Below are 7,586 nucleotides of genomic sequence, written 5' to 3'. Positions count from 1 at the left end.
AAAAAAGCAACTTTTAAAACTCTAGAAATGACAGAGACATCTCGCTGCCTGGACAGTCACCCAAAGTTCCTCTGTACCGTTGGGGCATCCATGTATATTGTCACAACTCTATGGAGTTTCTAGACCCATGCCATCACAAAGGAGCATGCTGTTGGCTGCTCATAAATATCATTTAATTATTTGGTGGCAGAGCCTCTTAAAAGAACCACTATGCAGTTTTTGCTGCTAACACTGTGTCAGGACACCATTCTTAAAGGACCTGCTCCTCTGCTTGCTACCAATAAACAGAGCCTACTGGAGAAAAGACAATTACCAAGAATTTGTGCTTGAATCTATTCTTGTCTGTCTAGAACCCTTTTTTATGTTTTCTAAGGCTTAATGTGGAAATTCTTGCCAAACATTTGTGTTCCATTTGCAGATGGAAGTTTTTGTTATGCCTGGTCCTACAGTCATTCAGTCCCAAAGAAACACACAGAGTCTTATATTAAGTATAAACTGTTTGGTCTATTAGCTCAGGCTTTTGATTAATTAGCTCTTACCACTTAAATTAACCCATACTTCTTGTCTATGTTTAGCTATGTGGCTTGGTACCTCTTCTCAGTTAGACATTCTCAGTTAGACATCATTAGTTAGAAATGTTCGGTGTCTGGCTGGTGACTGCCTCTCTGCCTTTACTCTTCCCAGAATTCTCTTAGTCTGGTTATCCCACCTATATTTCCTGTCTGGCTACTGGCCAAACAATGGTTTATTAAGCTAATATGAGTAGTGTACAAGATCATTATCTCACAGTAGTGATAAATGCTTTTCCATTAATTTCTTCCTATTTGCTCTCAAATTATATCTCTTTTTCTCCTTCTTTTCCGTAGACTCCTCAGTTGGCTTCATCTCAGATCTCAAGGTCTAAATGCTTTCTCCCTCTGTTCCCATGTATTTGCTCATTCAGTTAACAGTTACTGGAAATTTTTTAAATTTTTATTGAGGTCTACATTTTTCTCTGCTCTCCTCCCTACCTCTCCCCTCCTCCCTTTAGCCCTCCCCCCAAGGTCCCAATGCTATCAATTTACTCAGAAGATCCTGTCTTTCTCTATTTTTCATGTAGATTAGATCAATGTAAGTCTCTCTTAGTGTCCTCATTGTTGTCTAAATTCTCTGGGATTGTGGTTTGTAGGCTTATTTTCTTTTTCCTCTGCCTTCCATCCACCCTCAAAGAACTGAGAGGGCATCCTTTCCAATGATGCCTTTGCTGTATACAGGATTACATCCATCACAGAGGCCACAAGTTGAATGGAAAGATGGAATTAACATAAAGGTATTGAGTTCTGATACTGAATTATCCATATCAAACAGCAGATCAGAGTCTTTCTACAGACCATCTCAAATCACTTCATTTACTCAGTAGTTTCTCCTGTAACGATGATCTGTAGGACTGTCAACTTAGACCGTGATAAGCAGAATACTTACTAATTGGCTGTCACTCTTTGTATAACTGAAGCCAAATATTCCAGTCCTGAGCCTAAGCCTTTGGTCAGGTACTGTACAGAGTTTTAAAGGACTTGGAATAATAGACTTAGGTAATTGAGCATTCAAGAAAGGTGTACTTTTATTATGGAGTGATCACTTAGTGACATGGCTGCTAGAACTGACAAGGTTTATGTTATCAGCGATGCAAAGTAATTGTTCATGGTTTGAACATGGAATATTTTCTAAAGAGTCAGTCTTGAAGACTGACCTTCAGTACATGAGTGTTAAGAGTTGCATCTTGAGAAGTGGTTGAATCAGGAAGATGCTGCCCACTTTCATGGATTAACCCAGTGATTACTTCATAGCTGAATGCTGAATGAACCCTTAGGAGATGTGGCCCAGTTTAGAGAAGTAAAGCACTGGAACATGTTTGCTTTTGGTCTCTTCTCTCTCCTCCAAGGCTCTCTTTGCTTCTTGGCTGCCATGAGACAATCAGCTTTAATTTACAACCATCTGTTTTCACTCATGACATTCAGCCCCATCTCAGGCCAGGGACAATAGAATGAAACCCTGAAAATATTAATCAAAATAAATGCTTTCTCTTGTAAGTATTTGGATTATTTTTTAATAATGATTAAAAGTTGACCAACACACATACCTATGCAACACCTCAGACAAAAGAACTTTTATTTATTTATGAAAGTTATGATACATGCAGGATATGAGAAGGGGAAAACATTTTAATATCAAAGTCTTATAGAGACGTATCTACTGTAAGGATCTAATAATTATTACTTAAATAATGTTTAAAATGGTAGTATGTGGATGATAACACACTAAAATAATATCTAATACCTATTTTCCCCTTTTGTGGCATACTATCATTTTCTATATTATTTGTAAAATTTATGCTTTATTGTTTTAAATGCTAGACTATTATATAGGAAGAAAGTAAACATCTCAACATGATGTAACATAAAGGTTATGTAGGTAACATAAAGGTTATACTTCAAAATTTTTAATGATTGAATATAATTGAGATAGAGAAGTGATTTGCGGAAAATTCAGCAAATATTACTGAAGGAAATTTTCAAAAAGAAAGTTGTTGTGTTAAAAAAGCATTCTTTTAAAATGTAAGATTTAGAGTTTCAGAAGGAAAAGGGATAGTTCCAAAGGAAAGGGATTGGCAATTAATGATATCTATTAAAATTTATACATTCTTTAAAAATTCATTTTGTTGTGGATCAAGTTTTATAAATTTTGACAACTAGATAAAGCTGTATATTCTTCCATCAAAATCCCCAAAATGTCTCCTTGTCAAGTTTTCTCATGCTTTTCTTTTGCAGTTAAGACTTCTTCCAATATCCTGAGCCTTTGCAAATGCTACTCTGCTCTCCATCTCATCAATTACACAATGAAATTATAGCTACCCCTAAAATAACAATTAGCGCTTTGTTTTAATACTAAATAAAATAATTTTAAATTGGATTTGAATTTACTACGGACATCTGTTTTTAAACTGTAAGTTGAATGAGTATGTGAATTTGTTAGAAGAGGAAATTTCTTATAAAGCATATTCATGTGAATTCAGAGTGAAAAACTTTTTGAAGTGGGTGCCTAGTCATTAAAAATTGTATTTGAAGAAGAACCAATTAAAGGAGTATACCATATAAGATTAATTTGATATTAAAATCTCTCCACCCAGTATTCTTCAATAATTTATCCCAACTAAACTCTCATCTTTTCCTTCCATATTCCACAATAATTCCCTTTTCAGCACTTTAATCATTTACATATTTAATAATTATATTTAAATTCTTTCCTTACTAAGAATGTGAGATTTTGATGCTGATAAAATTCCTTTCTTGAACAAATTTCTTTATTTTACTTAATGAACAAATTCAAAACTCTTGAGAAAATGTAATAAATGTTTTTATTTTTAGGGCCTAGTATTATGGCTAATACATATGTTTTCCATTATGTTTTTGATAAATTGTGAATGAAGTTGTAAGTGGAGAATGTTATTGCTCACTAAGGGCTAAAGGCTACTTTTGGGTAATAAGAGTTGTTGACTGAGATTTCTATCCCACCAGGTCCCACTTCTGTTTAGTCCCAAATAAACACACAGAGCCTACCTTAATTATAAACTGATTGCCCTATTAGCTCAGGCTTCTTATTAACTCTTATAACTTATATTAGCCCATAATTCTTGAATGTTAGTCATGTGGCTTGGTGCCTTTTTCAGCGAGGCAGTCACATCTTGCTTCCTCTGTGTCTTGATGATGACTCCAGACTGACCTTTCCTCTTACCAGAATTCTCCTGTTCTTGTTGTCCTGACTCTACTTCCTGCCTGGCTACTGGCCAATCAGCATTTTATTAAACAAGTACAGGAAACAAATCTTTACAAGGTAAAACTATTGACACACAGCATAGAGCCAGGGCATCATGATAGAATTGACTAAATGTCCACTAATGTTTACCTTGTCATTACCTGAAGTCATTACTGGGAGATACCCACAGAAGGATGCAATTGTATGATTCCTATGAAGTCATTGTGTATTCGGTGTTTTCTGTCCTGCTCTCACTGCTTAGGTGAGAGGTCTTAAAGCCCTGGAGGTGGTACTTCCCCATACCAAAGGGGCCTGTGTCTGTAAAGAATCGTATAAATACAGGGATATAAGCATGGAGTGCGTTCTTGTTACATCAACCCATTGAAATTTGGGAATCAGTTTAATATAACAGCTTCATAGAACAGAAAATTCTGCAGTTTTTCTGTCTGAAGGAAGAGTAATTTTTGTCCTGTTTAACACAAACAAAATGAAAAAAAAAGGTAGATTTAAAAAAAATGTGTGCCTGGGTTGGCTAATGTAAACTGAGCGATGAAACTACAGCATTTTGAAGGATCAGATATAAAGAAACATCAAGATTATATCTACATCTGCCAAGAAAACAAGAGGCAGTAAAAGCCAGTGAGGACTGAGGGACATAGTATTAGAATAATGAAATAATACTGTTAAAAGTCTGTGAGGAAATTTCTAGATGGTTGATTACACGACCTGAAGGTCAGCTGTTACCTATTAGATACGTGTTCCTAGACTTTTGGGGATCATGGCTCCCAGTAACATTGAAAGTCATATTTTTATCCTTTAATTGTTGGAGTTTAGTCAAGAAAAATCTGCAACTTGGGCTTGTAAAAGCAGAAGGCATCTTTCTGGTCCATGTTAATAATTGCCCATTACACCTCCTTTGAGAAACTGAGCCAGGGGAACAAGAATAATGCCACTTTGTTCCATATTTTACAAAATATGTCAAGAAACAACTATGTACAATGGGAAACTTGCTATGGAGAATGACAGCTTTTCCTGCGTGTGTTGTGGGTGGCGGGGACAGGTAGTGAGAAGACAAACCTGAGCACAGAGAACTATGAATGCGACCTCTAGTACTGCTCAATGACTTCATAAACATTTCAGCCTCAAGAGAGCTGTTTGCTCGGGGAAAGAGACACGTTTAAATGGCTCTGAGACAATTCACGAATGCCCCTGGGAAGCTGATACCATAGGCACATCAGACTGCAAAAGGCAACAGGACGAATTTTCCCTGCAGCAGCTCACAAGCAACAGAAGCATTTCCTGTAGGTTCAAGTCTGCTGAGTATGGATGACCTTGACAGTGTTGTTCCAGGACCCTGGAAAATCTCAGGTTGAGGACTCAACATCACTGTCAAGTTCCAGGAACTGGCACAGCTGCACCATTTTCTGAACTATGATCCCAAGACATTTTGGAGGCACAACCATAGCAAGTAACAACATGATTGATTTGCTAGGTGGTTTTGCTCTGGCTACGAAATATTTGGAAACACACAGCATGCCGCATCATGTTTCACAAGATGACAACAACAGAAGCCCAAATGGTACAAATGCAGGTAAGAAGTGAAAGGGAGGGATCTGACTTCGGGACCACATTGGTGTGGATAGTTGCTTTTGTGTCCCTGTGGGGCTGAGGGGTAAATCCAACCCAGATTTAAGCAGTTTCCACAGGGAAGAGACCATACTTTTCTTCTCACTATTGTTTAACCATTTAACCTATGCTAGATGAGTTACAATTATACCTAAATTTCAGAGACTTGTGATTAAAAGAGTGGGAGAGCTGGAGCTAAAGAAAGAACAAAATAGGTATAGAGGCATCAGGACCATGGGGAACCTACAGAGAGAACCATTTCGGAATCTAAGACATCACCTGGGAATTGTAGACAAGATACTACTCAGTTTTGACTTCCAGAACTTAACAAATGTATAAGTCAAAGAATCAGTAGAACATTCAAGGGCTGCATTTTGCCTCTCCCTGGTCAGTACCTTTCCTTTCCTAAAAGTCAGTTAGTTTTGCTTTAATTTTATGCAAAGGAAATAACAGCGCATGTATTCTTTTTCTTAAATTATCTCATTTCACGTTTTAAGAAAGGGCATTTTGTTGTGTGTTTTAGCTTTTAACTAATTTTCATTGTTCTCTAGAATTCTACTTGGTTCATTTACAGCAATTTATTCACTCTAGTCTTTGGTTCTCATGAAAGTGTTATGAATATTTCTTGTGCATACCTTTTGCTGCATATGTATTTTTCTTGGTTACAGTTCTGAGTATAAAAAAAAAACTGAACCACCTGGTGTATATGTGGTTAAATTTATTTGATAATGTCAGACTACTTCCCAGAAACTGGAGGATTGGATACAAAAGTAATACCATATTGAAGATTTAGGCAAGGTGGAGTCTAGAGTGCTTGGGGTACCTAGAGAGTGTTTCAGATTTGGGTAGAATTTTGAATGTGTGCAGAGTATACCAATAGATTAAAAACTGTAGGTGGGGGCCTGTGGCCTTTCTGTGAAATCAACTTTAAATCATAGATATTGAAAAACGATCAAAGAAGTTTATATAGGGAAATGATTTGGTGGTGTGGGCTCTGGGAAGAGAAGACATTGTGAACAGTCTGCAGAATAAGGCCAGGTGAGATATGGAATTCTGAATCTAGAGACAGAGGATGAATGTGGAGAACAATCTAGAAGAGGGACTAACTAAAGCTCTCTTAGAGGAGGGTTTCCTTCTGCTGCAGCCCATGGCTCCTTTTCTGCTTAATTCTGGAAGGTTTTGTTTGATCTTCCCCCTTTCTTGATTTAATAAGCAAGGCCATTAACTTCTTTGAGAATTCCTTAATTAATTGCACCTTGTTAATAATTTCACTCTAATAATGAGAACAGCTGTTTGGTTTTAGGTAGAGAACAGGTGGGGAAGAACAGGGATAATTTTATATTTATCATAAATATTAGGGATAGCTGAGGAGTCACATTGGAGCTTATGGGTAATTCTGAGTGAAAAATGCCATAACAGAGAAATATTTATGATTTCTTATGCATGTATGCAAACACTGGGAAAGCAATGTTAATATCTATTGTCTGTTTAGGGTTTTCAGAAGAACAGTGACACAGTATAAGAATAATTTATCTGAAGCTATATGAACCGTTGATCATCAGAAGACCAATTTAGTCTGATTATATTATGATGGCATTAGCACACTGCTTAGGGGACCAGATGGGTCAACACAGAAATAGATAATTATGTGATAAAGAATGCATTCTGTCAATCAGCTTTCTTCTAGAAGCAGAGAAAAATGCATTAGCACCCCTTTCTGTGTCGCAGGCTTGATATAGCCCCTGCTTTTCAGTGCAACGCTGAATCAGTTAATAGCTTTGGGGGTTTGGGCTCAATTAGTTTCAATCTTCGTGGTATGAACCTGAGACTCAGCTCAGGCAGTCACAATAAATATTTGGTAGATTCCAGAAGAATAATTGTATTCCCTAGCTACAAGCAATTAAGCATTAGATGTATTCCTTGTAAACCTTTGCAAAGGCAATAAAAAACATGTTTTAAAAAACAAATAATTAAATGGCCGCTTTCCTTTGGTGGCATTTAGGCAAATGGAATGAAAGCATATTTCACCTGGAGGAAGAGAGTTGTTTTCTGCAGTAGAGCTTCTGTTGGCTTGCTCATAAGCTGCTGGTCATCTTTCAAAGAGCACAGAGTGGGCTAGAAGGCAGAAAGCACAGCGCAAAGGTTCCCAGATTTAGAAGACTAGATTA

Source organism: Microtus ochrogaster, chromosome 18, assembly GCF_000317375.1.
Source record: "Microtus ochrogaster isolate Prairie Vole_2 chromosome 18, MicOch1.0, whole genome shotgun sequence".
In the NCBI taxonomy this organism is placed as follows: domain Eukaryota; kingdom Metazoa; phylum Chordata; class Mammalia; order Rodentia; family Cricetidae; genus Microtus; species Microtus ochrogaster.
Note: the sequence above shows the minus strand (reverse complement) of the source record.